Source organism: Zingiber officinale, chromosome 8A (assembly GCF_018446385.1).
Source record: "Zingiber officinale cultivar Zhangliang chromosome 8A, Zo_v1.1, whole genome shotgun sequence".
Lineage (NCBI taxonomy): Eukaryota > Viridiplantae > Streptophyta > Magnoliopsida > Zingiberales > Zingiberaceae > Zingiber > Zingiber officinale.
This window is the reverse complement of record NC_056000.1, coordinates 82,083,188-82,092,176: the sequence shown is the minus strand read 5'-3', so window position 1 is coordinate 82,092,176 and position 8,989 is coordinate 82,083,188.

Below are 8,989 nucleotides of genomic sequence, written 5' to 3'. Positions count from 1 at the left end.
ACCCATTGGACATCTAGTCCTGTAAAAGCTGTAGCAAGACTATATGAGCTGTGAAATGCTTCTATTGCATTTAACTAAGCTATTAAAATGCCTAAGTTGCATTTTAACTGTGCTAGTAATTTAATCGAACACTTGGTATGCGCTAATTTGCATCCTTTGTGCCGAAAAGCTATATACTACTAACTAAAACATGGAATTCACACGGAAGCTACTTATACTGCAGGTGAGGGGTTTCTTACCTCCTGTGCTAGTTTTCTTATGATTCTAATCGCTAGATTTCCGGTGGAGACGATCTTCTTGACGATCTTCTCACGTCTATGCGTTCTTCTCGCGAAGAGGAGCGTCCTCGTATCCTTTGTGTTGCTGGGAGGTGCTCCTAGAACCCTTGGCTTGGTGCGCCGAGAGAAGGAGAGGAGAAGGGAGAGGGGTCGGCGGAAACTAGGGTGAGGAGGAGAAAAGTTATGTTAAAAGAAATAACTCTCCACTTAATTCCTCCCTATTTATATTAAGTGGTAATCTCGGCCCAACTTGAATATAAATTTAATTGTTTCCCTTTCCTTTCAGCACGGCCCTGCTGGGTTCAACTGGTTACTAGGACTATATATAAGTCGTAGGACCCAATAGGTCTCGGGTTCAATTCCCGCGTAGGCTGTTTTCGTTTTCTATTTATTTTTGCTACTTCCGCTATTCTAAAAATTCCATAAAATATTCTAAATTTCCAGAAAAATCATAGAATATTTCTAAAATAAATTTTGAGAATTTTCGGGCGTTACACCCTGGCTGTCGGCCACAGGTCTTTGGTCCAACCGGTTGTTATTATCTACTGTCGAAGAGGAAAAGAATTAGGGTAAGACATGTAGGAATATAATTTCTAATTTTTGTGCTTAATGGGTTAATTGGTCACTGTGGTGCTTTCTTGGTTTCCAGCAGCTATCTCGATTTTGGTAGCCATTCCATTCCGTAGTTACTGGATTTCTGCCACGGCTGTGAATCTGGGTAAGAAGTAAGGTAAGGTGTAGAGCATTTGATACATGCTATAGATCGTGGTTTTGATTCGATTTTTTTTAGATAGTTGTTCGTGTTGTAGACTGAGTTGGAATTAAGAAATAGATTGTTATGTGTTGATTAGGGTTCATTAATTGTGTTGGATGGATTAGTTGGATCCAATTTAGAACTTCTTAAATTGGATTAGAATTTAGTTTGGCTAATTGTGGTATGATAGAATTAGCTAAACTAGACCTTATGTTTGATATACAGGACCTTGATGTGAGACGAGTATCTCGATTATCGGATTGGACCATTTCTTATTGGAGGCGGGTACTTTTGACTTTATGTCTTTGATATGCATAGTAGTGAATTTAACAAATAGCAATAATTATGTTTATTATTTTGTTTCGGTTAGTCACTACCCGCTACCTGTTACATGCTTGGTTGATTGCTTGTTTTGCATCTCATGTTATTGCTTACCTGATTATACATGATTAGGGGTAGTGATATAACCATGCTTCACCATGTTCAGGACCTAGGTGTGATACCTTATCTGATCTGTGTAGCCTTGATATGATTTATTGATTATGGTGTACATCATGTATGTATATTACCATGCTTAGTGTCATGCACCATTCGCATGATTGCATGCTGTGTGATAGATTGCTCCATTATTGTCGAGCACATCGCCAGTTTCATCACTGTTCGGTACTCCGTTGTTGACGCTCATGGGTAGCGTGACGCAGCGTGGTAGCACGTCAGTTTGCTTGTTCGGTGCTTCGTTGGTCCGCTCATGGGTAGTGTGATTGCAGCGTGGTAGCACGTCGAGACCCCTCCCCGTCATCGTGTACCGGGATATGAGAGCATTGTGCTCCCCCATTTATGATTTAGGGTAGGAGTATGTGTGTACTCCGACAGCATCCCGTCCACTCGGTCGCTCATCAGGAGTAGTGATGCAGAGTGCACAGTTGTCACAACCCTACCCACTCGGTCCCACCATTGGGTGTGAGATGGCTGACTGGCGTCAGGGGTGACCATGACTGTATTGGCATTATACACATTGATGCATTTATTTCTTGTGATTGTGTTTGCTGCATTTATTTGTTGCATATTGGTTGGATGCCCATGCTTGACATACATACAGGATTTCTATACCTCTCGGACTGTTTATCCTTGTACCAGGTCCTGGTTTGTACAGTATTCTCCTGTTCATTTCAGATTGTATTTACCTTTATTACGTCAGGAGATTGTACGCATGATTAATGTTAGATGTTACTTCCTTACTATGTATATCAGTTGTTACCCGCTGAGCATTGGACTCACCCCCGCCTCCGTTATTTTTTCAGGTTGATGCTGTCAGGAGAGAGTTCCAGTTGCTAGTCCCCCTGCAGACCACGAGGACTTATTGATCTTTTGGTTTTCTTCTTTACTAGACTATGTTTTGAACTTGTTATGTTTTGGATACTTTGGATCTTGTATGGATTGTTTTCCTTGTGGATGACTTTTATTTGGATTTGCTTTTACTACATGCCTGCCTAGATGACAGAAGAGGTAAGTTGGTTTTATCGTCGGATTTGATCTTTACGAGTGTAGTGGAGTAGGATATCGGTTTTGAGCTTTATGAGTGTAGTTGAGTAGGGTTGTTTTCGAGTCATTGTACTACTGTTCAGTTTGATTATTATTAAACTGCGTGGTTGTGTCAGCCAGAGGCTAAAATTTATATAAACTGCGTGGTTGTCTGTGTTGTTGTTTATTTATTATTGTTATTATTCCCGCCGCATGTGGCTGATGTATATGGTGATTGTAGAAAGTTTCAGATTGTCCGCCATACAGGGGAGATGCTGCCGAAATTTCTTCGGACAGGGACTCCTCCGGGGCGTGACATCATGTGTTTGTCATGCTATTTGGCTCAGAAATTTGTTGAATGAGTTAAGGTTTCCATAAGAAGAGGCAACCAAGATTTGAGTTGATAACAAGTCTACAATAGCACTAGCAAAAAATCAGTCTTCCATGATAGAAGCAAGCACATTGATACGCGCTTTCACTATATCAGAGAATGTATTACAAGAAAAGAGGTGCAAGTGGAATACATAAAGTCTCAAGATCAAGTTGCTGATATTTTTACCAAGCCACTCAAATTTAAAGACTTCATCAAGATGCGATATTTGCTTGGAGTCACAAAATCAAGTTTAAGAGGGGGTGTTGGAAATTAAACTTTATTTTAGATGTTGATAAAATTTGTGAACATAAAAGGATGAGGTGGCAAGTTTGACTAGACTTCGTGATAGGATAAAATTGTTGAGTTGTCATGATAAGGATAAGAGTTTCGTAGAGATAGAATTTAAAAAAAATAATATATTATTAGTGTTTATCCAATAAGCCTATAAATATGTACCTCTTTTCAATGAATGAAGCAAGTTGAGTTTTATTTTATTTTTCTCCTCTTCCACGTAGAGTGAATTCTTCTCCCATAAGTCTTTTATTTTCTTCTCCCATAATTTCTTTCTTCCAACACTCACCCCTTTCTAAGTTTAGAAATACACAAACAAGTTAGCCCTAGTCTGTTGGTGAGATGCTCAAACCTTAGATCTATAAGAACATACTTTCTAAAGAAGTGATCTAAACTAAGGCTAAAATTGATTTTTGAAATTCTAAAAATGAGAAATTTTGAATACAAACAAGTTTTATCCTAGAATTTAAGAAAAATAGTTTTGAAAACAATTTCTGCAATTTAATAATCTTAGTCTATTAAACACATTCCTAATTTTCGACGTAGATTACTAAACTCACTTTCAGGGAGGGGTTTAGTGAATATATTAGCTAAATTAGACTTGGACTCAATATATTTGAGTTCAATATCTCCTTTAGTGACATAATCCCTGATAAAGTGGTGCATAATTTCAATATGTTTGGTTCTTGAATGATGCACAGAATTTTTTGTTAAATTAATTGAGCTGACATTATCAATTAATACTTTTACATTTGTAAGATTTAAATTAAAATCTTTTAGGGTGTGCATCCTTCATAATAATTGTGTGACACATTCACCTATAGCTATGTTTTCTGACTCAGTAGTAGATAAATCAACATGGTGTTGCTTTCTACTAAACCAGCTGACAAATGATGAGCCAGTAGTTGACATCCACCACTTGTACTTTTTCGGTCTAATTTACAGCTAGTGTAATCTGAGTCAGAATAGCCTATTAGTTCAAAATGGTTAGTTCTAGGGTACCAAATTCCTACATTTGATGTTCCTTTAAGATATCTAAAGATTCGTTTGACTTGAGTCAAATGAGATTCTTTAGCACAGGTTTGGTATCTAGCACACATACTAACTGCAAATAAAATATCGGGTCGACTTGCAGTTAAGTATAATAAGCTATCTATGACACTCTTATAGTATTTTAAATCAATTGATTTACCATTAGGGTCGTCATTTAGGATTGTGTTAACTGCCATAGGTGTCTTTATTTCTTTAGTATTTTCCATCCTGAATTTTTTAAGTAATTCTTTAGTATATTTTTGTTGATAAATGTAATTACTTTCATTTGTTTGTTTGATTTGTAATCCTAAAAAGTAAGTTAATTTACCTACTAAACTCATTTCAAATTCTTGTTCCATTAGAGTTGTAAATTCTTGTAAAAATTCTAAGTTGGTTGATCCAAATATTATATCATCTGCATAGATTTGGGATATAAAGATATCCTCTTTTTATTGATTTGACAAAAAGGGTTGGATCGATTTGACCTTGGTTGAACCCTTTGGATATTAGGTAAGAGGTCGACCTTTCATACTATACCCTAGGTGCTTGCTTAAATCCATATAAGGCTTTCGTTAGCTTATATGGATTTAAGCAAGCACCATAGTCAGGATGATCTAAATTTTCAAACTCAGGTGGTTGTCCTACATAGACTTCTTATTTTATTAGTCCATTTAGAAAGGAGGATTTGACATCCATTTGATACAGTTTGAACCCTTTATGGGTTGCATAACTGAGTAACATTCTAATGGACTCTAGTCTAGCTACTGGGGCATAAGTTTCATCATAGTCAAGTCCCTCTACTTGACTAAATCCTTCAGCAACTAGCCTAGCTTTGTTTCTAGTAATTTCCCCAGTTTCGCTTAATTTATTTCTAAACACCCATTTTGTTTCTATTATCTTCTTATTTTTGGGTGGCGGCACTAAGTTCCAAACCTCATTTCTCTCAACTTGAGCTAGTGTCTCTTGCATAGCTATGACCCAGTCTGGGTCGAGTAAAGATTCAGTTATGATTTTGAGTTCAATTTTTGAAATCAGAGATATTTGACTTGGGTTTCTAAAGGATGACCTAGTCTAAACCCTTAGGTTTGGATCACCAATTATTTGGTCAATTGGATGATTTGGGTTGACTCTTATGGTTCTAGGAGGTTGATTTACTTGAGGTTGATCTTCTTCTTCGTGATTTAAATCTTCACTAGTTCCTTCGTGATTATTGTTGCCTTGATTAAAATCAATTGGCTGAATTTGGGTTTGTTCTAGGTTTTGGTTGAATTCCTTGAATTTTACATTTGAGGTTTCTTCAATTCTTAGTGTAACTTTATTATATATTCTATAACCTCTACTGTTTAGTGAGTATCCTACAAAAATTTCATTTTCTATTTTAGAAGTAAATTTTCCTAAGTGTTCTCTTGTGTTTAGTATAAAAACTGGGCATCCAAATACTTTAAAGTATTTTATATTGGGTTGTTTATTATAATATATTTCAAAGAGGGTTTTGTTATGTATTTTATTTATTGTGGTTCTATTTTGCACATAACAGGTTGTACTAACAGCTTCTGCACAAAAGTATTTAGGTAAATTATATTCATTTAGCATAGTCCTAGAGGCTTCAAGTAGAGTTCTATTTTTTCTTTCTACAATTTCATTTTGTGGAGGTGTTTTAGGACATGAAAATTCATGATGATATCTATTTTCAAGACAAAATTTGTTAAAATTAAGATGTTTAAATTCACCCTCGTTATCACTTCTAATTCTTTTAAAAGTTTCATCTTTATTTTTTAAGAATTTTACCTATGTGAACCTAGAATAGTCGTCTATTATTACTAGACAATATAAAATTCCATTTATGGATTTGACCCCATGAGAGTCAAATAAGTCTAAGTGTAAAAGTTCTAGTATAGAGTTTGTTTGAAGTTGATTAGTTGGTTTGTGAGTGGATTTTGTTTGCTTTCCTTGTTGACAAGCATTACAGATTGTTGAGTCTAAATTAGGTAATTTTGATAATCCTCTAACTAATCCATTTAATGTGCTTCTATTTCTGAAGTTTGTGTGTGACATTCTTCTATGTCATAACCAAGTTTTTTTTTTGTGTTAAGTAATACTTAAGTGAAGAAGTGGTTAGGTTAATTGCATAGATGTTATCTTTTCTAAACCCTTTTAGACTTATTGTAGGGTTATCTAAGTGTTTGATTAAGCATTCCGAAGATAAGAACTTAACCTTATATCTAGTGTCACATAATTGACTAATACTAAGAAGGTTATACTTGAAATTTTCAACAAGTAACACATTTGTAATAATAAAGTCAGTTTTAAGTTCAATATTACCTATGTCAATTACCTTGAGTTTGTCATTATTCCCAAAGGTAACTGTTCCTAAACTTTTGTAGGTAAGTTGAGTGAATTTGTTGTGATCTCCAGTTATATGTTTGGAGCAACCACTGTCCAAAATCCACTTGGTTTCCTATAATAGGTAGGAGTTAGGATTAGTCTGAGTTTGATTTTAAATTTACTTGAAATGATTCTTAAGTTTAATTGTTTAATTAAGAATATTTTTAAATTTCTTACTTTAGAATAACCCCCAAAGATAATTTTATAAGTTAAAAAAAATTAAAATAATATTTAAGTTAAAATGATTTAAAATAATTTTCAAGTTAAAAGGATATAAAATATTTTTTTAAGTTTAAAATAATTTTTACATTAAAAAGATTTAAAATATTTTTAAGTTAAAAAAGTTTAAGGTAATTTTTAAGTTTAAAATAATATTTTAAGTTAAAAAGTTTTAAAATAATTTTTAAGTTTAAAATAATTTTTTAAGTTAAAAAGATTTAAAATAATTTTTTAAGTTAAAAAGATTTAAAATAATTTTTAAGTTAAAAAAGGTTAAGATAATTTGTAAGTTTAAAATAATGTTTTAGGTTAAAATGATTTAAAATAATTTTTAAGTTAAAAAAGTTTAAGATAATTTTTAAGTTTAAAATATTTTTTTTTAAGTTAAAAAGATTTAAAATAATTTTTAAGTTAAAAAAGGTTAAGATAATTTTTAAGTTTAAAATAATTTTTTAAGTTAAAAAGATTTAAAATAATTTTTAAGTTAAAAAAAGGTTAAGATAATTAAGTTTAAAATAATTTTTCATGTTAAAAAGATTTAAAATCATTTTTAAGCTAAAAAAGTTTAAGATAATTAAGTTTAAAATAATTTTTTAATTTAAAATAAATTTGAAATCGAATTTTTAATTTAATTTAGTTTAAATTAATATTAATTTAATTTAATTTAATTTTGATTTAATTTAATTTAATTTCATTTTATTTAATTTAATTTTGATTTAATTTTTGGTCCTTAATCATCTCACCTGATCTAAATTTTCTATCTGAGAATTCTATAATTTTGTGAGATGAGTTAAATTTTATTTTTAGGATTTGGTTTAACTTTGTGTTAGATTCAGGTTTAGCTTTGGGCTCAACAAACATGCATTCTTTGGATAAACTTCTGGGTTATGGTGAGTCACTTGGACATCATTAAAGTAACCATACTTTCGAGGTTTTCCAAATATTCCTATTTACTGAACTTAATACAAAACCTTGGTCTAACTGGTTAGGATCCGTAAGGGGTAGTTTTGGTTAGTTCCATTAAGTCAAATACTCCAGATCGAAGCCATATCTTCCTAGACATGCATAAATAAAGTTTCTCTAACGTACTATCATCTAAAACTTCACCAGTATCGTAAGTCAAGTTAAATTGATGCCCCTTTTTAATACTAGACCTAATTACCCTACCAGGTAGGTTATTTTTGGAGATACCAGCTATTCCGAAGTCTCCCCCTGAATTATTGATCCAATTTAGGTTTTAGTTTTGGGGTTACGTCGATTACTTTTATAATTGTATTTGACTTGATGATAGTCTGATTTTGGGTAGGCTCTAAAATAGTTTGATTTTGATTTATTTGTCTAGATTTGTGTTTTGACTTTTGATTTGGTTTATCAAATTTTATCTTTAGATATGTAATATTGGTTAATTCCTACTTGTGTGGTTAAGCACGCTTTCGGAACTAAAGCTTTAGTTTGTTGCTTGTGTTGAGTTATTAGTGATATACACGTTTTATTTGAACTTGACTTGTAGCCAAGTCCGGATTTATTGTAAACGGCTTTTTGACTATTTAAAATAAGATCTAAATTTTTAGATCTTGTTGTAAATTTTTCTAAAAGCCCTTTTAATTTATTAATTTCTATTTTTATAGTTGAATTTTCCTCTGTAACAACCCAAATTTTCTCATTACGAGTCCTAATAGTAATTAAAAATATTTAGAAATGCCTTAGAAATATTCTAGAGATTTTTAGAAATTTGCAGTGTATTTTTATGTAATTTTTAGAGTTCGTTTGACATTTTCACCAAAAGGAGGAAGTTTCAAAAAATAAAGAGGTTCGGCCGAGGTTCGAACCCGTGACCTCCGACACGAACCAAACCTTAAGAGGATCCGGCTGACCAAGTGCCCAATCAAGCGATGCTGTTTAGAAAAGATAGTGAAATATATTTAAGTGGTAGATAGTTAACAGAATATTGGAATTATAAAGGGAGAACTTAGGTTTTACCGTGACCTAAAAACCTTTCCTCTCCTTTCTCTCTCGCGGCGCGTCGGCGTTTCTCGTCTCGGGCGAAAACGCAGCAGGAAGCAAGGGTTTCTCCAGCGGCCGACCAAAGGGGATTTTTCCGCGAGCTCTTCTCGGATCCGAGCTCCTCTCGTCAAG